Genomic DNA, 23196 nt, shown 5'->3' with positions numbered 1-23196 from the left:
GTGACATCACTGAGGCAGTGCCTTTGGAAAACATGTGAGGGGAAGTGACATCACTGAGGCAGTGCCTTTGTAAACATGTGAGGGGAAGTGACATCACTGAGGCAGTGCCTTTGGAAAACATGTGAGGGGAAGTGACATCACTGAGGCAGTCCCTTTGGAAAACATGTGAGGGGAAGTGACATCACTGAGGCAGTGCCTTTGGAAACATGTGAGGGGAAGTGACATCACTGAGGCAGTGCCTTTGGAAACATGTGAGGGGAAGTGACATCACTGAGGCAGTGCCTTTGGAAACATGCGAGGGGAAGTGACATCACTGAGGCAGTGCCTTTGGAAACATGTGAGGGGAAGTGACATCACTGAGGCAGTGCCTTTGGAAAACATGTGAGGGGAAGTGACATCACTGAGGCAGTGCCTTTGGAAAACATGTGAGGGGAAGTGACATCACTGAGGCAGTGTCTTTGAAAGCACGTGAGGGGAAGTGACATCACTGAAGCAGTGTCTTTGAAAGCGCGTGAAGGAAAATTACATCACTGAGTCAGTGTCTTTGAAAGCACGTGAAGGGAAGTGACATCACTGAGGCAATGTCTTTGAAAGCACGTGAGGGGAAGTGACATCACTGAGGCAGTGCCCTGTCAAAGACATTAGTTTAAGTAGTTTGAGCCTGTATTTGTCAAGCCTGTAGAAATGGTTGTGGGAAGCTCCATGATATAAAGTCTCTCTGAATACAGAATACAGAATCCAGACAGCAGTGACTGAGAGAATAACTGGGATTGCACGACATATTCTCCTGATAAATGTGACGGTGGGGTCGCGGCGAAGAACGAGACACACAATCCTTCACAGATACGTCACTTTACTTAATCACAGGTATTGCGCAATAGCGCACGAAGAACAGCGATACACACACACACAGCAACGTGTAGACTTTAGACATTGACGAGCACAGGACACTGCGCGAGCGCACATTAAATAGACAAACCACAGTAGCCCCACGTGATCACGAGACGATTCACAGGTGAGACTTATTAATCACACAACAAAACCCTACCCACGTATATACACTGACGCAGACAAAGCACGTGGACTACGTTGACACACGCCCAAAAGGGAGGGGCCGGGGTCCTCAACGTGACAGACGCCCCCTCCAAGGGCACTACCCATCCCGGGGTGCCAACAGGACCGAGTGCCCCGAACCCACGACGATGGGCGGATCCGACGCGCTCAGTCCTGCGTCTGGGAGGTGACCGCCCTTGGGGAAGCGTCCGCCACGGACCGCCTAGAACACCCTCCCTGGGAAGACGGGGGAAAAGACGGAAGACACATTAAACGGAACAGACACGAATACACACACAGGCACACTGACATACATCGGAATAAACGGGAAAAGGGGGTTTGGTACACAAACGGGCAGACATACGAACACTGGCACACTCACACATGAGACAGGCGCCAGGCTGCGCGCCAGGAGGAGAGCGACTAGGGGAGAGAGATCGGGTGCTGCAGGCGCTGCGGGTACTTGTCCTGCTCCAGCCTTTGCTGCATGGTCTCCGCCTGGTACAGCGCGGCTGGCTTGTGCGCCTGGTACAGCGCGGCTGGCTTGTGCGCCTGGTACAGCGCGGCTGGCTTGCGCGCCTGGTACAGCGCGATTGGCGTTCGCGCCAGGTGCTCCGCGGCGGGCTTGTGCGCCTGATGCAGCGCGGCTGGCTTGTGCGCCTGATGCAGCGCGGCTGGCTTGCGCGCCTGATGCAGCGCGCCTGATGCAGCGCGGCTGGCTTGCGCGCCTGGTACAGCGCGGCTGGCAGACACCCCGTGCGGGCCGTTTGGTGTTTCCCCGTCGATGTCCATGTCCTCCGTCCCCCGGCTCCACTCCATGGACTGCTCCGGGCTGCCACCCCGGGAGTAGTCCATCGCGCTCTCGCCGGAGCGATCGGAGTGTGGACGACGCTCCGCACTCCCTTTCACGGTCCTAACCAACCTCACCGAGGCAGGCGGACTGTCCTCCTCTTCCTCCGTATAGGAGTCCCCCTCCGTCTCACCGTAGTCGGCGGTAGGCGTGGAGCACCCCAATGGAGGGTAGTCCTCTTGCTCCTCCTCCTCGGTAGGAGCGGAACCCACGGGCGGAGGGAGGTAGTCGTCGTCCTCCGACTCCTCCTCCTCCTCTTCACCGTAGTCCTCGGTAGCGGCCTCGCTCTCTGAAGGAGGGTAGTCCTCTCCCTCCCCGCCGTAGTCTACGGTGGATGCGTCACATAAAGACGGAGGGTAGGCTTCCTCCTCCTCTCCACCGTAGTCTACGGTGGAGGCGTTGCACACCGAGGGAGCGGGTTCTTCGCCCTCATCTTCCTCTTCGTCCTGCTCCTCCTCCGTGGAGTCCCCTGCCCCGAACTCGTTCTCCGGGGAGGTCTCGACCGCTCCGAAAACCCCGGAGTCCACTTTCGGCGACGAGGGAGCGCGGGACGGAGGGGAGTGTCGCTCCCTCCAAAGCCTCACCGCGCCCTGGCGGAAGAACTCCGCCAGCTCGGGGTCCCTCTCCACTAGCCCCTGGGCTGTGGACAGCTGGAGGGCGCACACTGGGTCGGTCTCCAACTCCTCGACCGTCGGCATAGCCTCGTGTCGCGGAGAGGGGTTCTCCTCAGGCTCCTCCTCTGGTGTCCTCCCCTCTCCATAGAGTTCGGCGAAGCCCACCCGTATGGGCGAGGGCTCCCGGGAAGACGAGGGGTGTCGCTCCTGCCACACCTTTACCGCCGTCTGGCGGTATTCCTCCGCCAGCCAGGGAATGGCGGTCTCCCGAGCTGCGCACAGCATATAGGAGCACTCCGGGTCCTGTTGGAGCTGCTCCATAGTCGGCGTGGCCGGACTGCGTGGAGGGGAGGAAGAGGTACGGTGACGCCGCTTGCTGGGGCGCTGTGCCTTCTTTGGCCGGGTTGCGTATCCTGGCATTTCTGTGTCTCTTGCGGCTCGTCAATCTGTGACGGTGGGGTCGCGGTGAAGAACGAGACACACAATCCTTCACAGATACGTCACTTTACTTAATCACAGGTATTGCGCAATAGCGCACGAAGAACAGCGATACACACACACACAGCAACGTGTAGACTTTAGACATTGACGAGCACAGGACACTGCGCGAGCGCACATTAAATAGACAAACCACAGTAGCCCCACGTGATCACGAGACGATTCACAGGTGAGACTTATTAATCACACAACAAAACCCTACCCACGTATATACACTGACGCAGACAAAGCACGTGGACTACGTTGACACACGCCCAAAAGGGAGGGGCCGGGGTCCTCAACGTGACAATAAATATGAAACACAGCCACATGGGGGACACTATCGGCACGTAATAATAATAATAATAATAATAATAATAATAATAATAATAATAATAATGCATTTTATTTAATGGCGCCTTTCTAGCACACAAGGACACCGTACAATAAAAGACAATCATAAAATTAGACAAAGGAAATAAACATTAAAGATCAAACTAAATTAAATAAAATATTCCAATCAAGACAGAGGAAGTTTGAAAATGCAATTTTAAACAAATGAGTTTTGAGTCTGGATTTAAATTCTGTGAGTGAGCTGACAGTCGGCTGTGTCTCTTCACCATTAATAGGGTTAGGGTATTTACTGTATATTGTTAAAAGAAAAAAATGTTCCCTGACATAAATCTAAATCGAAAATTCTTGGTTGATTATAGTTCTTGCCACATTATTCTTCTAAAAAGCCCGTTCCCATGACATATGCGTAGGGCTAGATTTAAAATGGAAGGATGTTAATATTTCTATTTATATTCTTATATCTGTAGGACAAAACAACAACAACATGTCGTACTAAATAAATATTTTGGCAATATTTATAAAGCTTGTCTTATTAACTTGCTAACAGATTACAGACAATGACATAATCTCTCATGATGTCGCTGCAACCTTTTGTAATGAAACCAGCGATTCATGTGCTTAATCTGATTCATTGTCCTTGGTTGAGCTGTGAAATAAATAGACCCTGGAGACATTACATCATACCACACCTCCTTACTCCACACCACACCACTGTTCCCACTTATGTGAAACGTTATGGCAAACGCTCGTTCTCGGATACATCGGTTGTTTCAGTATGTAATGACCTGTCTGCTCTGGATGGGGACGTGGACCTCTGATACTTCACTGTATCTGTTCCTGCGGAGGCCAAACCCAAATGTCACGGCGCCGGGTGGCCGCGTGCTCGGCCAAGCCAGTCCAAACACAGGCGGGTCTCGGGTCATCTCGCAGCTCCCTTAAATCACCCCGTACACGTCTGAACTGGCCGCTCGGCCTACGCCTTGCGCTCTTGGCCAGATCCTCGGCGCTAACGAAAATACACTTAGCGATATTAACGACACCACACCATGCGAGCGTGCACGATGAATCACAATCCTGTTGGGTCTCTGGAACGGATCGTGGACACCTAGCGGCACTTTGCAAGCAGTTTTGAGTTATTTCTTTCTCTCTCTGGCTATTTCTGGCTGGTCTTTGTAGGCAAGGATTTCAGAGAATGTTTCAGTCTGTAGTAAAGAGGAGCTGGCGAGCAAGACCTCCTTTGATCGCACTAGGAGAGTTGACAGTAATATGTCGGTGCATCAGCAGAGATGCAGGCCGAGATTCACCGCCCTCGAGCTGGACTACTGAGATTACTGCAAAGTCACTGGCACACACAATAAGAACAAACCCTTGAAGGGTCTGATTTAAAGGGACAGCTTATAATCATCTTCCGCACACGCTCCCAGTTTAGAATCAGAAGTCTCCTTGAAAAATACAGGCTGTGTGTTTATGTGCAGAATAGCGTGAACGTAACCCAGGGGTTTCTCTTCTTCTCCAGCCAAAACTAATTGTTTCTGTGCACAAATGTGCAGAAATAGTTTTACGAGAGAGTAAACACATTGGGAAATTGTCAGCGCGCCTGGACACTGACGTCACCGATTAACTGGAACCGCTCCGATGACGTCATGGGAGTGCTTGGTCACAATTGGTTGACGAGCAAGAGGTGAAGGCCGTGATACGTAACGCACTTCAGGGACGTTTGCGGCACTAAAAATAACTCCTCTAGACAGATGGGCGGTGCCTCACGGACCGGTGCAGTGTGGGAAGACTGCCGTGGAGGAACAGTGCCTGCTTTGTGCAAGTGGAGGTCTCCGGTGTGCCAAACGTCCATAACGTGCAGTGTGAATCGTTTTTGCAGCCACTCTGCGTTTAAATGTTTGTAGGTATGCGAGCGTTTAAGCTCTGAGGCCCTGAGAGATGGAAAATACGCTTACTGAGTTGCAGTGCGTCACGTGGTACACAACATACCTTCTGATGTTATTCTCACGCTTTTTTGAGTGTGTGGCTCGCTCTGTGTCCTCAAATGAAGACAGCTGTGGAGGGGGGGACCTCTAAACCCCCCACTAATGACAATACCATCCTTCTGAACACAGTCACTATCATCCCCTGCTTTCCTGATATTAGCAGCTGAATTATATAATTGTACAAACCCAATTTGTTACAAAACAGAAGCACAAACACACACTCATGCCCATACACACACACACACACACACATGCACACGCACACACACACGCACACACACACACACACACAGCAACCAAAGCTGCTAAGAGAGTAAGAGCTATTACATGTAAAATGTAACAGTTAAATGTAACAGTTAAATGTAACAGTTAAATGTAACGAATGAAGTAGAGATGGGATCGGTCTCAAAGTGCCGTCGAACACACGAGGGAGCAGAGCGCTAAACTCTGACAGATGTGAAGCTTCTGAACATCAGAGATGCAGATGCTGTAACTCTGGTCCACCACCACGGACACGATGTCCTTCACGTCCCTGCAATCTAAGAAAATAGCTAACTATAAGCTAACTATAAAGCAGTGCAAAGCAATTTAGTTTAGATACATTAGCCTACTCATAGACCAAATTTAATAGGTGGCATTTTACGGTGTCATCAGTGGCACATGCATCAAAGCTCGTCACCTTCATTTCACATTGTTAAAATCTTTTTGATTGTAACACATTTGGCAACATCATTGTGGTTTAGTCGTATGTTTGAGACGTTTGATTCTGAAATAGAACCTCTCCCTCAGGACAACAGACCATAATCAAACTTGTAGATAACAAAAAATTGTATCTAAAATACTGGATACGATAAAGCAGGGGTGTAGAGGATGTCTGTGGTTTAATGTATATCTCCTACGATAAAGCAGGGGTGTAGAGGATGTCTGTGGTTTAATGTGTATCTCCTACGATAAAGCAGGGGTGTAGAGGATGTCTGTGGTTTAATGTGTATCTCCTACGATAAAGCAGGGGTGTAGAGGATGTCTGTGGTTTAATGTGTATCTCCTACGATAAAGCAGGGGTGTAGAGGATGTCTGTGGTTTAATGTGTATCTCCTACGATAAAGCAGGGGTGTAGAGGATGTCTGTGGTTTAATGTGTATCTCCTACGATAAAGCAGGGATGTAGAGGATGTCTGTGGTTTAATGTGTATCTCCTACAATAAAGCAGGGATGTAGAGGATGTCTGTGGTTTAATGTGTATCTTCTACGATAAAGCAGGGGTGTAGAGGATGTCTGTGGTTTAATGTGTATCTCCTACGATAAAGCAGGGATGTAGAGGATGTCTGTGGTTTAATGTGTATCTCCTACAATAAAGCAGGGGTGTAGAGGATGTCTGTGGTTTAATGTGTATCTCTGAGCAGAATGCTTTTTTTATCACAAGTGAGTGCAAAATGCCGTTTGGTACAGCCCTGTGCACCCTCAACACTCAGGGTCATTGACCCACCCGTTTATAGACTGTTATCTCATAAAAACTGACAACGGCAACAGGATGTACAACCTCCAGTGGGGGGAGGGGGGGCACAGCCTGTCTACGGTCTATGGGTGGAACTGGGGAGAGACTGGGAACTATGGCCAAACACAGCAGGTAGGTGATGAACACGTTTCTCTTACTCTAATTGGGAGTTTGGTGGACCTGACACAAATTCCAAAGCTAGTCCCACCCAGCTCACATCCAACAGAAGAAAAACAGCAGGGGGCTCTCAAAAGACCAGCATAATTCTTTGTTTGCTAGTTCTTTGTAAAGTACTCACAAAAGTCACAGATAATAGTATCATAACCAAAAATGAGTAGCTAGGCGTTTTAGTCTTTACACCTTTATTCAGCGTGCCAACACAAGTGTGTGTTGTTTCAGGAACGTGAACACACAGACCAGCCGACTGTTCACTGACATTTTTAACGTGTGTGTCTGTTGTCCTGACATGATTCATGGTTGTTCCTGTACCTACACAGCCCCGACAGCCATTTTAATTAACATTTTACTTTCAGTGTTATTATCATTAATTTGTTTAAAACTTGGAAAATCTATAATCTATCGAATACATTGCTACGTGAAATATATCTGAAAACACAGTACTTCTGCTAATACGCAGTATTGTAATGAACATGGAGGTTCTCGGGCTATAAGTTTTGATAATATTCATCTTTGAGAATTTTGAGCGTTTGAAAACACCGGAGGACCTGCAAAAGCCACGCCGTCAGACTGTTGACGCTGCAGACATGGTCGTCATTTCACACACGAGGTGTTTTGTCACCAAACGAGGAGGCTTGTGACAGGAGCTAAAACCACACGTCTGGCTCCGCTCACATACCTGTACACACTTCTCAGCAGTGAACATCCTCTTCACTTATGGCCTATTAAAAAGATACTGTAAAACGTTCCAATCTAATCCAGCCAATCTGAACAGCTTGTTCTTCGTGTGTGAGGTAAGGTATGAAATAGAGAAAAGCACTCAAGTCCATTAAGAGTGAGTATTAGCAGTAGTGTGGTGATGAGATTTTCAGATATATTTTGCATGGCAATTTCTTTGATAGATTAAACATTGGCAAGCTTTAAACAACTTAAGTAAAATCGCATTGAAATTGAATGTTAATTTAAAAGCTAATTAAATCGTGTCTTTGTATTTTAGTTGTAAATATTGAAATATAGGTCTTGGTAGTGGATTCAGACTTTTGATCCCTACTATGTTACAATTACATTTGTAGCATTTGGTGGACATATGGCCTGCCCTTGATAACCACTCTAATTATTAATAATGATGTTACCAAAGGCAGTGGTCTGTGGTCATGTAGTAGACTTTGAACAGAGTCATTAATAAGCCACAGATTGCTATCTGTGTTCTCTTTGTGTGTGTATCAGTGTTGAATGCACAGCTCACTAGTGGGGGTGTAGGGATATACTGCACATGAGTGTGTGGGTGTATAGATCACTATGAGTGTGGGTATATAGATCACTATGAATGTGTGGGTGTATAGATCACTATTAGTGTGTGGGTGTATAGATCACCATGGGTGTGTGGGTGTATTGATCACCATGAGTGTGGGTATATAGATCACCATGAGTGTGTGGGTCAAAGTCAAAGTCAAATTTATTTATATAGTGCTTTTCACAACACACGTTGTCACAAAGCAGCTTTACAATCGTATGGGTCCAGATCCCAAATGAGCAAGCCAAAGGCGACAGTGGCGAGGAAAACTCCCTATAGGGTGGGGATTAGGAAGAAACCTCGGGAGGACCAAGACTCAAAAGGGAACCCATCCTCCATTGGGCGGCCCGTTAGCACAAGTCCGTGGTGCGCAGGATGGTTCTACAGATAATGTTTAAGGTCCTTGTTTCCCGGCCCAGTAGTCTCTTTGGTGTAGATGGTGAGCCTCAGGTAGTAGCTAGAATCAGCACGTCCTCTTGTGGAAATGGCACATCCAACCCCGGACCATCTCCCAGGTGCTTGTAGGTTCTTGCATGCAATCGTCTTGGGTAGAAGCATGCAAAAAATCATGGATCACCATGAGTGTGTGGGTGTATAGATCACCATGAGTGTGGGTGTATAGATCACCATGAGTGTGGGTGTATAGATCACCATGAGTGTGTGGGTGTATAGATCACCATGAGTGTGTGGGTGTATAGATCACCATGAGTGTGTGGGTGTATAGATCACCATGAGTGTGGGTGTATAGATCACCATGAGTGTGTGGGTGTATAGATCACCATGAGTGCGTGGGTGTATAGATCACCATGAGTGTGGGTGTATAGATCACCATGAGTGTGTGGGTGTATAGATCACCATGAGTGTGTGGGTGTATAGATCACCATGAGTGTGTGGGTGTATAGATCACCATGAGTGTGTGGGTGTATAGATCACCATGAGTGTGTGGGTGTATAGATCACCATGAGTGTGTGGGTCATTACCTAATAACAAGTGAGCTGAAGAAGATGGAAGAGATCCTTGTGAAAGGTTCTTACTGCATCTGAGACACCTGGCATCTGGTCTTTCTCTAGGTAGGAAGGGCTGGTAACATTCTACGCTGTTTGTGTGATACTCATGGAGACTTAGTGAGTGATTATTGGTAAAAAAAAAAAAAAAAAAAGATACACACCAAAACCTTTTACAATAATTCAGTGTCACCTGGGGGCCTTGGTGGTACACCAGAAATCCGATTATACAAAAACAACCTGTACATTCCATTTCAAATGTGTCTGGAATAGCCTGGATTAGTCCATCTGTCAACGTTAAGCCTTCTTAATCCACTACATAAAGCTGAAGAAACCGGTGATTTTGTGCAGACCGCTGCTCTTCTGAATTCTCCACAGGAAGTGGTCATTGGTGTCCTGCCACCGAGCTGACCGTGAGGCTGTTGGCCTCAAATCCTTCCATGAATCGTCCTGCTCCGTCCCGGTGAGCCAGGACGTGCGGGAACTGCCGTCAGCGTGTGGTGCAGGCTTGGCGCATCACTTCCTGTGTCAGCTCTGCTGTGTCCTGTCCTGCAGGATGGTCATGTGGTCATGTCCACCTCCGTCCCCACCACAGCCGCTTCCGCTCAAAAGTCCCCCGCGGTTTGTAACGTGGCGAGGGTACGGCTGCAAGTCAGAGTCTCAGGAAGAGGAATAGAGAAGAAGGGAGAGAGAAAGGAAGATATTGTTGTTTATTGTGTTTATTCTCAGCGTGAGGTGAATCAATGATATCTGTATGACACAGAGAAGAAGAAACTCATTTCTGTCCATTTCTATCTTTTGCTAAAACATTACGCTCACAGCTTTTACCATGTGCTCTTGTCCACGGTGATTACAGCTGTCTAGTGGGGGCTCCTGTGACCCCCATACAAATGTAGATATGTCAGTGTCTACAACACTATAGCTATTAGCTGCTCTGTGACAACATGGGTTTTTTAAATGCGCTATATAAATAAATAAAGAAAGACAGTACAAGCATTTTTATAACTGGATGTTTAAGTGCTTAGTGACTCAGTGAAGAGGTGAGTGTTCAGTCGTTGTTTGAAGACAGCTGGTGTTTCCACTGCACTGACAGCCAGAGGAAGGTTATTTCATCACCTGGGAGCCAGGGCAGAGAAGAGTCTTCACATGTGTCTTGAGGGATTGTGGTTAAAGTCAAGCCGTACTAGAGTCTCGAAGGTACAGTGCTGTGGAACGGGGCTGCTTGCTTGTCTCCACGGAAGAAATCCTAAAGCTATCATAGTATAACAGACCCCACATCTAGCAGCAAAGACCCATACACCACAGAACAGACCCACACACCACAGAACAGACCCCAGATACAGCAGCACAGACCCACACACCGCAGAACAGACCCCAGATACAGCAGCACAGACCCACATGCATAGCACAAACAAATGTAAACGCTTATCCTTGAGAGGGTTACAGTAATACCAAAACTGGCTTCATACTACAACTGAGGTCTTGTAGGAGAAGATTCAAGAATTGCAAATATAACAGAGGTTGTTTCCATCTCCGTGTTAACAATTTTATTAAATCTAGAATTTTAAAAATGTGTGTGTGTGTGTGTGTGTGTGTGTGTGTGTGTGTGTGTGTGTGTGTGTGTGTGTGTGTGTGTGTGTGTGTGTGTTTCCGTTGCTCCATCCAGGTCTTCCCAGCTGTTTCATTGATTCTTGGTCTGAGTTTAATCACCTCATGCCCTGTAATAGCCCTGTGACAACTGACACAGGATCTCAGTACTGGGTTGCAACAACACCCTCTTGCTTTTGACTCAGCTCTTGTTTGGAAGAATTTCCCTTAACTGCATCCATCTGTTAGCAGATAACACCAGTCTTCCTCACCAGGCTCTTCCTCCCCCTCAGTGACATGTGCTGTCCCTTTGCCAGATGCATTAAATGTTAGTAAAGGAAACCCAAACTGTTTTGACCATTGCAGAGACAGTGAGCCACAGTTTAGCTTGTGTAAACACTACCAGCCAAGACACACAACACCCCTCACACTGCCGTGAGCACACACCACTGGCTGTGTATCAAACGCCAAAGCTGTGCTATCCTCTCTGGACAGATCGCCAACCAGATGTTTGTATTCAGTCTTCTCAGACTGAAAGAGGGAGAAAGCTTAAATGGAGACTGATGTGCACATTTCCCATCATGTCTAATCAGGGCGTGGGACTGTTTTTCAGATTATGCATCGGACCAGACCACTTTGGATGGTGGGAATCGTAACGAATGGCCCAGGGCAATGGCAACCTCCTTTAAAGTTTTGAACAAGCCTGCATTGCATCACTGTGTTAAAGAACCTGTTACTGAACATCATTCTATCTGTGCTTACACTTACATTAATATAAATCAAGACTGTTCAGTATAACAATATAAGCTTTCATTGCTATTTTATTACCACTGTTTCTCTCCCCCGTTGTTGTCATGACAACAGCACTAAGCCCACACATGGGCACAAATGATCATTGAATCAGAGCTACGTCTGCACATGACGTGATTCAAATTACATTTGAAAAGTCCTGAGAAATCAGATTTTAATCACGTTAAGACAAAATTTTAGTTGCTTCAGGTTGGTAATGTGGACATCACTAAGTAAATCTGGCTAAATTCACATACAGTCTAAAAACATAGAAACAAACTGTGAAGATTTTGACAGATAGAATTCAGAAATTCTACATGAAAGTAATCCTCATGTGTCAAATATCAATACAAACATTTTGAGTTATCTGCTGTCCACAAACTTTGAAAAGAAATGTAAACCTTATGTTGATAAACATAATACATTTAGTAATTATACTTTTATTAAATATCACTTCTAAAATGTACTTTTAGTTTTACTTCTAATTGTGTGCCTTAACCCCATTGGCTAATAATAACCATTAGCTAATAATAACCATTGTCTAATAATAACCATTGGCTAATAATAACCATTAGCTAATAATAACCATTAGCTAATAATAACCATTGGTTAATAATAATAAAGTTTTTGGCCTGTAGGGGGTGATGGTGAGCAATTGCAGCACACAGCACAGACATCCTATACAACTTTTACTGTTTATTGAAAATCAAGATGCTTCTGTAGTCTGGGTAAGCTGTAGAGACCAGCGGGATGTCTGAGACACTACACGGAAAAGCTCCGTCTCACAAACAGATTGGCTCAGTCTCGTTTAGGTCTCCTAGTCGGGGGTAAGAGAACACACGGCATCCTCACGTTGGGACCTGAACAATTAGTCATAAAGAATGGGATTTATAAAATATCTAAAATGCTTGGTTTTCCACAGTGGTCATACTCTGTGCGTCTGGCTGGTTTTCTATTGCTCTGACCTCTTTGCAGGTCCTGTCTTCTCCTACACCAGGATCATGTACACACCCAACACGCAGCCGATGCTCAGATTACTTCTCAGCATGTGTGTTGATGTGTTTAGCTGCGAGTGTGCAGTCAGAAAGGGCACATTAAGTTTACTTACCTCTGAACGACCTATTAGACTTGTACGTCTAATAAAAACAGAAATTCCAAACACATCTGACAGAATTATGAATGTAAATGTGACAAGTCTGGGTGGAAATCTGTATTAAACTAGATTCCCACATGTAGGGTGCACATCTGCCTTATTAAAATGGCATTTTCATATCTAAAACAGATGATCTCCTCGTATGGATACAGAACTACTGAAAAAGTGCTTAGTGAAGCACTATATTTTTACTGCAACTGTTTTTCGTTTATTTTATGACCTGGAAAATAACTTTGTTTTTACTTTATACTTAAAAAAAACTTGTTTCATTTGTAAGGAACAGCTGCATGGAGGGGAATATGATAATCTGGTCACATGGCTCTGGAGGGAATTTTGAATGGTCCTGTGAATGTTGTAAATAAACATATATTTGTGTGTTCTAAAAAGTCCTAAAATATCGCTGGTGAACTGCATTTAGGTGGGAGGAGCTTGGAGATGAGAGGAGCAAGGGGGTGGGAGGCGTATGGCAGGATGCCCCGCCCACTGTTCAAGAATTTTCTAAAATTCTGTGGCTGGGCTAGTGTTGAAAATGTCAGTGCATGATGTCAACGTATAATAACATACAGGTGTGTTCAAGCTGTGAACACACGTTCAAGCTAGTGTGGACAAAGTAGGAAACACTGAGAGTGTTTCTTAAGTGTTAAAAAGCATATTTTTTTTCAGAAATGCATAACAAACTGCACATGCTTAAAAAAGGAACTAAATTCAGTTGGATGGTGTCTGAGCAGCAAATCCTTGTGTTGCCTCTGAGTCTGCTCTGATCCATGGTAGAAATGCATTCTGGGAAAACGGCTAGGATCACCCACACAATGCAGTCGAGTTCAGCCAAGAGTGTAGCGCTCACACTGCTGTGTTGCCCCGCCGGGCGGCCCCGACACGGCTTCACCCCCTTCCTGGGGATGAAATTTAACCCCCTCACCCCCCACCTCAACGTTCCACCCCCACCCTCCCTCCTCCGCCAGCTTTTTCCATCCATCCAGCCCCTGTGCGTTTCTAGAATGAGCTCAGGGTTTTGGACAGGGGTGTATTTTCTCCATATGAACTTATTGACCCTTCCGTTTATCCCCCCCCCCCCCCCCCCCCCCTCCCCGTCAGGAGCTGCCGGTACCCTGGCTAGACAGGGGCCGCTCTCGGGGGCCCCGTGTTAGAGACGGGCCCTCTCACTTTCCTGCCTGCACATGCATTCAAAGACGCGAAAATCACTGGTTAGTTACTGCAGTGACCCCCGGATTGGACTGCTTTCGATTAGAAGACGTACCTTAGCGTACACGTTAAAGGTGGGTGGTTTATTGCTTTTATAAACATATTGAGACAGGTTGAAGTGTAGCTTTTGTAGGCGTCAGTGGGGAACAGTCAGGGCCAATTATCCAATTTTATTTTATCTACTTTTACAATTGACATCTAAACAATTTCAAAAATATAAGCAAATAAATTATTCACCCGTGTCTATTCAATCTGTGTTGGAAGGTGAGGGGTTAAGTGGAAGCCAGTGAGCCTGTGTCTCCCCCTATCAGGACTGTGATGCCCGCTGTTCGTTTACAGAAGGCCTGGCAGTTATAATTCAGCTCAATACCAGTTTCAAATGAGAGCAAAATTGACCAATCATATCTTCCCTTTTAGTGGGCGGGCTTAACTGTATGATAATTTCCGCCCGCTGTGGCGACGCTAGCTGTCGTTAGCACCACCGCTAGCTAGTTTCGATTCAGTCCTTTGACGTCCTCATTTACATATTCCGCTTCTGAGAACCACGAAGCTGTGAAAACTTATTTTGTTTGGAAACTTATTTTGCTTAACAAATTATCTAGTACAAATGTTATTGCTTATTGCGCTTCTAAAGCTATACTGTCGTCTCGGTTTTTTCTTTATTCTTTATTGCAGTTTATTAGGAGAGGAAAAAACTAATTCGGGGGGGTAGCGGGCCCAGGTTTAATGGTCACGGTTTGCTACTGGTAGGCGTACACTGTCAGCCACAGCCTGGTAGCTCATTGGTGGATTTTGCTGTCACTCTGGCCAGTGTCGCATTGGCTGGAGACTTTCCCAACGCCCTGGTCCCATTCTGTCTGTGCCAGCACCTCAGACACACCTCAGTAGCAGAGTCGTCGTGGCGTAGGAACCCCGCTGTGAGCTGGTGAAAGGTCTTCTCCAGATGTGCGTCTCTGAGTGCTCCCCCATGAAGCCCCCGCACATCATATCTGTCACTGCGGTGTGCACATCTTCTCTACAGCTGCAGATGGAAAAGACTTGAACAAAGTGGAGATGTTTGAGATACACGATCAAACACGGTCAAAACTTAAAAACCCCAAGTGCGTGTTGTTTAGATTTAAAGTATTTGGCAAATATTCTTGTCCAGGGCAATTTGCATTTCTATCCATATGACAGTACATGTGCTCCCTGGAATTCAAACCCAGGATCTTTGGTGTTATTACCGCCACGTCTCACCTATGCTTCCAGAAGATGTACATCCAATCAGAGACGGGCTGAAGGAAACCACGTCAACCACTGAGATGGTACACCAGCGCCTAGATGATGTAGGAGAAGGCCACAGGGTTACCATAGGACCTCAGCATCATGGGTGGTGTGTTCTTAAACACCTGAGGTGTGGTAGACAGGGGAGAAGGTGAAGAGGATCTAGGTGCGGACTCATGCTGTCTGCTTGAAGGACATTCGCCCCCCCCCCCCCCCCCCGAAGGAAAGAGGCGAAGCTGTTTTACATTAAATGGGGGTGACGTCACAACATGCTGTGGACCCGTTCATCAAATCCAGCACGATGGCTCGGTCGTGAGGGGCACCGTTTCCCTGATTTAGCTGAAATTGCAGATGTCATTAATTCAGTACATTTGCTAAGGAAAAAGAGATTTGAGGATGTGGGGAGGTGAAAGCATAGATTTTTTAATAGATGTTGGCGGGGGGGGGGGGGGGGGGGTGTTGTAGATGTACGTGCTGTCCTCCAGATGAGTGTCCCTGTGTTTTCCTGCGATCCAGTGAAAGGACACAGATAACTGACGGAAGACAAATAGGGCTCCTCTGTTTGACTCACGCCACTGGCCGACGCTGCACTCACAAACAATATTCACATAGTGAAGGAAGTCTGCTGACATCATCAGTCAGGCAGGGAGGTGTGAAAGTTCAGGGGGTGGAGCAATGATAGGGATGATGACAGGACTCGGGCGCTCAGACGTTAACTCACTAGTGTCTGAGCATGTGGCTGGTCTCTGAACAGCCGTTATAAGGACCTTCCAGTAAGATCTCTCATTGTCTGAGCACGAGGATGTTCTCCGAACAGCTGTTATCAGGACCTTCCGCCCCGATCTCTCATTTTAAATCATGAGGAAACAGCTCCCAGATCTCTTACTTTGTTTATCCTATCTTCTGACGTTTGCCCAGTCCCGGGTTTGTTTAGTGCACTGGAGCCACATCCGTGCTGTCTGCTGCGAAGATGAAGTGGAGGTCAATGTTGAGGCAGCTGAGAAGAGGGCAGAGCTGTAGACACTAACCCCTCTGTTCCCACAGCGCCAGTGCCCTGCTGATCACTGGCCCGTCCCGCCCCCAAAACGTCCCGTATCTTATCAACTATTGTTCACTTATTCCTGCTAACAACTACCTCTTCTCTCTCCCTCTCTGCTGCAGACCCACACACACTCCACACTGTGGCCCCTAATGAACGCCTGCATCTGAGTTCCTGTGACAAAAATGAATTAAAATGGCTCCACAGAGAACACCGAGGAAAATCCTTTATGTGTTCCAAATACAATTAAAGGATGTTCTGTTGAAGCTCTTACCTGACAGAGCAGCCCACGGACCAGAGGTGTTCCCACGGACCAGAGGTGTTCCCACGGACCAGAGGTGTTCCCACGGACCAGAGGTGTTCCCACAGACCAGAGGTGTTCCCACGGACCAGAGGTGTTCCCACGGACCAGAGGTGTTCCCACGGACCAGAGGTGTTCCCACGGACCAGAGGTGTTCCCACGGACCAGAGGTGTTCCCACAGAGCAGAGATGTTCCCACAGAGCAGAGATGTTCCCACGGACCAGAGGCGTTCTCTGTCCCTCCATCACAGGAATTTAAGTGAAGACATAATGCAATCGTTTGGCCACTGGAGTCCCATCTGAGTTCAGTAAATAACATGATTTGTTAAATAAGAAGGCCAGACCCTACACTAAGAGAAGGGGACCGGTCCCAGCTCCAGACCCTACACTAAGAGAAGGGGACCGGTCCCAGCTCCAGACCCTACACTAACATCTGCGTTCTCCTCTGCTCCACTGTCAGGATGGAGTGAGGGTAATGACAGAGACACCAGCGGCTTTCAAACCACCTCAACAAGGTTACGTGGGCCGACACAGATAACGAGCCGACGAGTCTTAAACGCTCTTTTTACTGTCATTTTTATTTCCACTTAAAATGTCCAGAATGTCAGTAACAAAATAGAAAAAAAAGAGTTGAATTGGGGATTGAACCGTCCTGCGTGTTCATGAGTTCGTGTTGTCCAGTGTGTATCCGGGCCAGTGATGTGAATGAATCACAGTTAGCTTGAATGCTTATACAGAGTTACAGTGTTTCTATTGCACATCAATTCCCCTCGGTTTGCATGTAGATTCTGGACACTACGGTCGGCTGCTGGAAGCGTGATGGATGCACACTGAGACTTAAGCACGTCCATATGCGCACGCTTCATACAATCACGCACAGCGACGGCGCAGATCGGCGCGGGAGGCGTAAAAGCAGCGGGCATGTAACTCCGAGGTCGAGTGTCTTCGCGTTTCGGGGTCTCACGAGAGCGGCGCGATCTCCGAGACCCACGAGGAAGAAATCGATCCATCATCGTAGGTTTTTTTAACTGCTCCCTTGACTCACACAGTTTGCTTCACAGTAAGCATGTGGAACGTGAGAAAGGCAGAGTGCACAGCACGGTGAACCCACTCCCCCGGGTGGGGTACGGGGTGGTGTTGGGGGGGGGGGGGGGGGGTAATAGTTGGAAGGGAGATCCGTGAGCTCAACAACAGACATCAGTGTTTGAAGTCTGCATCATGACATCACATCTGTGCTCCTCCGTCTGTTTAGATGGTGCTGAGTGTTTCCTACATATGGACCAGGACTGTGAGGAAGAGGCTTGGAGACAGAGGGGGGCGCCCCGCGATGGAGGGATGTGCTCGGTGACGGAGGGAGACAGCAAGGCTGGGATCGGCTGTAGAACAGCAAAAGCCCTCTCCACACAGAGACTCTACACAGAGACCCTCTCTACACAGAGACTCTACACAGAGACCCTCTACAGAGACCCTCTCCACACAGAGACTCTACACAGAGACCCTCTCTACACAGAGACTCTACACAGAGACCCTCTACAGAGACCCTCTCTACACAGAGACTCTACACTGAGACCCTCTCCACACAGAGACTCTACACAGAGACCCTCTCTACACAGAGACTCTACACAGAGACCCTCTCTACACAGAGACTCTACACTGAGACCCTCTCCACACAGAGACTCTACACAGAGACCCTCTCTACACAGAGACTACACAGAGACCCTCTCCACACAGAGACTCTACACAGAGACCCTCTCCATACAGAGACTCTACAGAGACCCTCTCTACACAGAGACTCTACACTGAGACCCTCTACAGAGACCCTCTCTACACAGAGACTCTACACTGAGACCCTCTCCACACAGAGACTCTACACAGAGACCCTCTCTACACAGAGACTCTACACAGAGACCCTCTACAGAGACCCTCTCTACACAGAGACTCTACACTGAGACCCTCTCCACACAGAGACTCTACACAGAGACCCTCTCTACACAGAGACTCTACACAGAGACCCTACACAGAGACCCTACACAGAGACTCCACACAGAGGCCCTAAACAGAGACTCCACACAGAGACTCCACACAGAGACTCCACACAGAGGCCCTACACAGAGACTCCACACAGATACACTACACAGAGACTCCACACAGAGGCCCTAAACAGAGACTCCACACAGAGACTCCACACAGAGGCCCTACACAGAGACTACACACAGAGACTCCACACAGAGGCCCTACACAGAGACTACACACAGAGACTCTACACAAAGACCCTACACAGAGACTCCACACAGAGACCCTACACAGAGACTCTACACAGAGACTCCACACAGAGACTACACACAGAGACCCTACACAGAGACTCCACACAGAGACCCTATACAGAGACTACACACAGAGACCCTCTCCACACAGAGACTCTACACAGAGACTCTACACAGAGACACTACACAGAGAGTCTACACAGAGACCCTCTCCACACAGAGACATTTTCCTTCCAACATTGCGAGGTCTTTGACCACAGTCGGGACCGTCATGAGCGATATGAATCAGCGTTGTGCATCCTGTTAAATCCACAGGTTACCTCCTGCGGTGGATGGAATTACCGCTTCCTGTGTTGGTCGGGGACTCTTCCATCATGAGATGTGCAGGAAGGAATGGCTGATATTAGGAGGGTGTTTGAGTGCACAGCAGTAAATATGCCACCAACACATTGTTTCTCCCATTCAGATTTTTCAGAAATGCAAAAGGAGACCAAAATAAACGGCTCAGGCTGGCCAAATGGAGCCCAGGAGAACAGCCGCGCAGTGCTGGCGTCTAACGAGGAGAATTTGCATATATCAGCAAGCGTCTAGACTGATGGTATCCATAAAACCTCAGCAAAAGAAACTAACAGCTTTTAATTTCCAAGTATCTCCACATCAATGCAAGACTCAGATACAGATGCATCGTCCGTGCAACAAAAAAATGATAAGATAATGCATGATGTTTGCTTAGGAAAGGACATTCCACTGAATCAAAATGTAGAAATAAATGTCAAAGCTATGAAATAAATCCCCTCACCAAGTTGTTCAGGAGTACTAAAACAATCGCTAACACAAGGAAGCTGTGTGGGTTATCACACATCCATCACCTCCAGGGGAACCGACACCACTGTCCCTCACACAGAGGTTACGGCTTCACCAACCGAACTCTCCCCATCCAAGGACAACAGTTGGGGAAGCAGACCACCGCAGTGAAGTGTCCATTCAAAGATGAAACTGAAATGGCCGACGTACTCAAAGAAACCATTGCGAGCTCAATTTGCGGTACAAAGGCCGTCCTGAGCCGCCACTTTTATTCTTGATGCGAGTCTTTTTCGGTGAGCCTATAACAGCATTTTCATTTTCGCCATTGCCTGTAAAACATCTCACCAGAGCTGTGAGTGTACTGGGAGGAGTGTACTGGAAGGAGTGGTGAGCTGTGAGTGTATTGGGAGGAGTGGTGAGCTGTGAGTGTACTGGGAGGAGTGGTGAGCTGTGAGTGTACTGGGAGGAGTGGTGAGCTATGAGTGTACTGGGAGGAGTGGTGAGCTGTGAGTGTACTGGGAGGAGTGGTGAGCTGTGAGTGTACTGGGAGGAGTGGTGAGCTGTGAGTGTACTGGGAGGAGTGGTGAGCTGTGAGTGTACTGGGAGGACTGGTGAGCTGTGAGTGTACTGGGAGGAGTGTACTGAGAGGAGTGGTGAGCTGTGAGTGTACTGGGAGGACTGGTGAGCTGTGAGTGTACTGGGAGGACTGGTGAGCCGGCACGTCTGAGCGGCCGCCGCTGTGTTGTCTCTGAGGATCCTCGCTGCCTCACTGACATCATCACTGAGGAACACGCAGAGGAACCGTTTCCCTGAACGAACACGCTAAGGCGTCGCCATCACCGGCATCATCAGCAAAGCATTATAATGAAAATGTTTTTCATATGCGAAACATATTCATTTATTTGTCTAGGGAGAGATTAAAAGAGAATTCATTATTTTTTTATCTAATGCCATTTCATTAAATTTTGGTCTGGTCTATCATTTATTCTTGGGAATATGAATGACATGTAGATGTATGAATTTGAACTTTTGAGATGATTAATTTGAGTTTCAGCTGTGGTAATTTCCTGGCACATGTTGAAGTCCCTTACGTAAAGCCCTTAGGTTCCCAATGAGGTAAATCTTTGAAGGTTACTCTGTGGTTCAAAGGTCTGTGATCTTTGTCTTTCTTCAGTTCCTGAATGGAATATTGGAAAATAACCGAAGATTTGCTGTGTATGAAACCCAACTTCACTTATCTAGCCTTTCAAGATGGAGGGTGAAGGACCTTGTCCAAGGTTTTCAGTGAGCCGAGGGTTCGGGTCACGACCTCCAGCCCCGGCGTTGTTAAGCAGGACGCCCAGCGCTGGAGGTTTGGAGAAAAAAACACAACATGGAACGTTTGCTGACAAGTCAGGGAGCTGACCTGGTTTAGTCATGAAGTTCACCTGCCAAAGGAGACAGCAGTGGTTCAGAAGAGGTCAGCGGGGAAGGAGTGTGTTCCAGACGCCGCTGGAGTCGAGGAGATGCAGATGTGCGGTGTTAATCTGGAGCTCATTCCTGCGTGAGGGCTACGCTCCAACTAGAAGCCCTTTCCCCCCTGTAAACCAGGTTGTTTAATACTGGTACTTTCTATTGTGGTATCAGTGCTAAATTAAAACACTCAACGCAACCTCAATCCAGTCAAGTCCCCAGAGGTCATCCGTGTCCCCCTGAGACTGGAGTTTGGCTCGGCACAGCTGAGAGCGAGCAGAACCCCCTCCACAAGGATCCGCACACAGGGAGGTTTGCCCAGAATAAATCCAGAGCACATGCCCAATTCCTTTTTCCATGACTCGGTGTGCGATAGCTGAGTCTGAGGACCAGGGAGGCTCTGACAGAAGTTCTCAGTACGTGTCTGTGTGGTGCTACGTTTCTTCTCATTATTAACACTCCATAGTTGAGTTACTACAGCTAGAAGGTCAGGACCTGATGCAGCAGGAACAACAACATTGCAAAGCTTCATGCACAAGCACGTAGTGATGCACGTTTATTCCAGCCTCCATCAGAGAACTTGCAGATAATCGTGGGGTGGAGGCCGTGATGTTTTTACTGCTTCCTGTTTAAAAAGTAACCCTAGATCTCCAAAGTTATGATTCACTCGGCGTAGTTCGACTTTTGCCTGTCCGCCTCTCTGGCCAAAAGAATTTATGCTGGAGTAAAACCTAACCCTGAGCCAAATGCAGTGACGAAAAAACCAAACTGTCCTTCACTGTCAAATCTGGTCTCCAGCCTTCTGATTAGAACCACACAGCCAGCAGTATAATGGAGCATGACGTAATGCACGTTTTTAATAACTGGGGGACTTCAGAAACAGTTAGAAAATGTAAAAGGACTGTCGACTGTTCTCCGGCTCCCAAAAAGGCCCCATAGTGCTCAGGGCTCATCAGGATGGTCCCAAACTGCAACAGAGCTCAGAAGAGGCAGACACACTTTGACGAAACGTCTGTATTTGTCATTTCAAATCTTTGCTTTTGTCCTCAGCGTTCATCCTCTTCCTTCCTTACCTGCGTTATCAACGTGGTAAACAACGAACCTCATTCAGCTGTCAGACGCATATCAGCCTGAGAAATTATCCGACGTTTCTAACCCTAGCCCTAACCCTGGACGTTTCTATTAGTGGAAGCAGATATATGTTAGCTAAAGGCTAACGCGGGCTCTGCTGAGGGCTAGTTGCCCACAGAACGTGAAATGTTGTAGAGAAATAACAGCTGAGAGAGAGGGGGCTTGTGGGGCAGTAAAACTGCTCTAATGACAGATTTCTAATCTTGCAGTACAAGCGGTAACCATAACGAGGAAAGACACACAAAAAGAGTCTGAGCCAGTGGTTAAGGGCAAAACCTCCACTAGCCCTCAAACCAGGCGCGGCTCAGAAAACAAGCATAAATCTCTCAGGATCCGTCACCTCCAGCATGCGCGGAGGAAACAGCTGCTATACGCCGAGGACAGTTCATCAGTCAGTGGTCATTTACCAGAATATGTGAGGTATTCTAAACATTAGACTTACCATTCCCAGAGTTGTTTCTTTCTGTCTTCACTTCCTAAATGATACCACTGGGTTTGAAGGACGTCTACTGGCTTATCGGCTAAAAGTCATAGATCAGGTGGTCAAAGATAAGAACTTAGTGAACTGAATAGAGCTTAAATGGCCGCATTTGCCTACTCTGGAGTAATTTTTTTGTTATTGTACTTATGGCTTCTGAAAAGATGTTTATTTTGTAGCATCATTCTGAATTTGGCAACTTTAGCAAACATTTCCTAATATCTGTGGGTGAGTCAGGAGAACGTTGGTCTCCTGTCTGCTTCTGGAACCAGAGTGTTCACAGCGCAGGGCGAGAACAAACCATTTGTGTTGGTCCTGGAGAAGAAGCGTGGGAAGCTCTGTGTTCATAAAAACATTCTCATGTCTGTTTTTGGGTGCTTCCAACAAACCACCGACCTCAAACATAGAAAGAGCGGCAACTGGGCCAACAGTT

General features: G+C 47.4%; 1 long non-coding RNA gene across 1 annotated transcript; it reads right to left on the bottom strand.

Annotated features, from left to right (window-relative positions):
* Positions 1–8439: 8439 nt before the first annotated feature.
* LOC143481044 (uncharacterized) lies at positions 8440–22925 on the bottom strand. The gene is made up of 5 exons (XR_013121946.1): positions 22728–22925; positions 15268–15347; positions 14912–15068; positions 9276–9958; positions 8440–8838 (listed from the first exon to the last, which is right to left on the bottom strand). It is a non-coding gene; the product is annotated as an uncharacterized LOC143481044 (long non-coding RNA).
* Positions 22926–23196: the final 271 nt, after the last annotated feature.

The sequence above is a fragment of the Brachyhypopomus gauderio genome, chromosome 17, assembly GCF_052324685.1.
Source record: "Brachyhypopomus gauderio isolate BG-103 chromosome 17, BGAUD_0.2, whole genome shotgun sequence".
Taxonomy (NCBI): Eukaryota; Metazoa; Chordata; class Actinopteri; order Gymnotiformes; family Hypopomidae; genus Brachyhypopomus; species Brachyhypopomus gauderio.
This window is presented reverse-complemented; position numbering and strand designations above follow the sequence as displayed.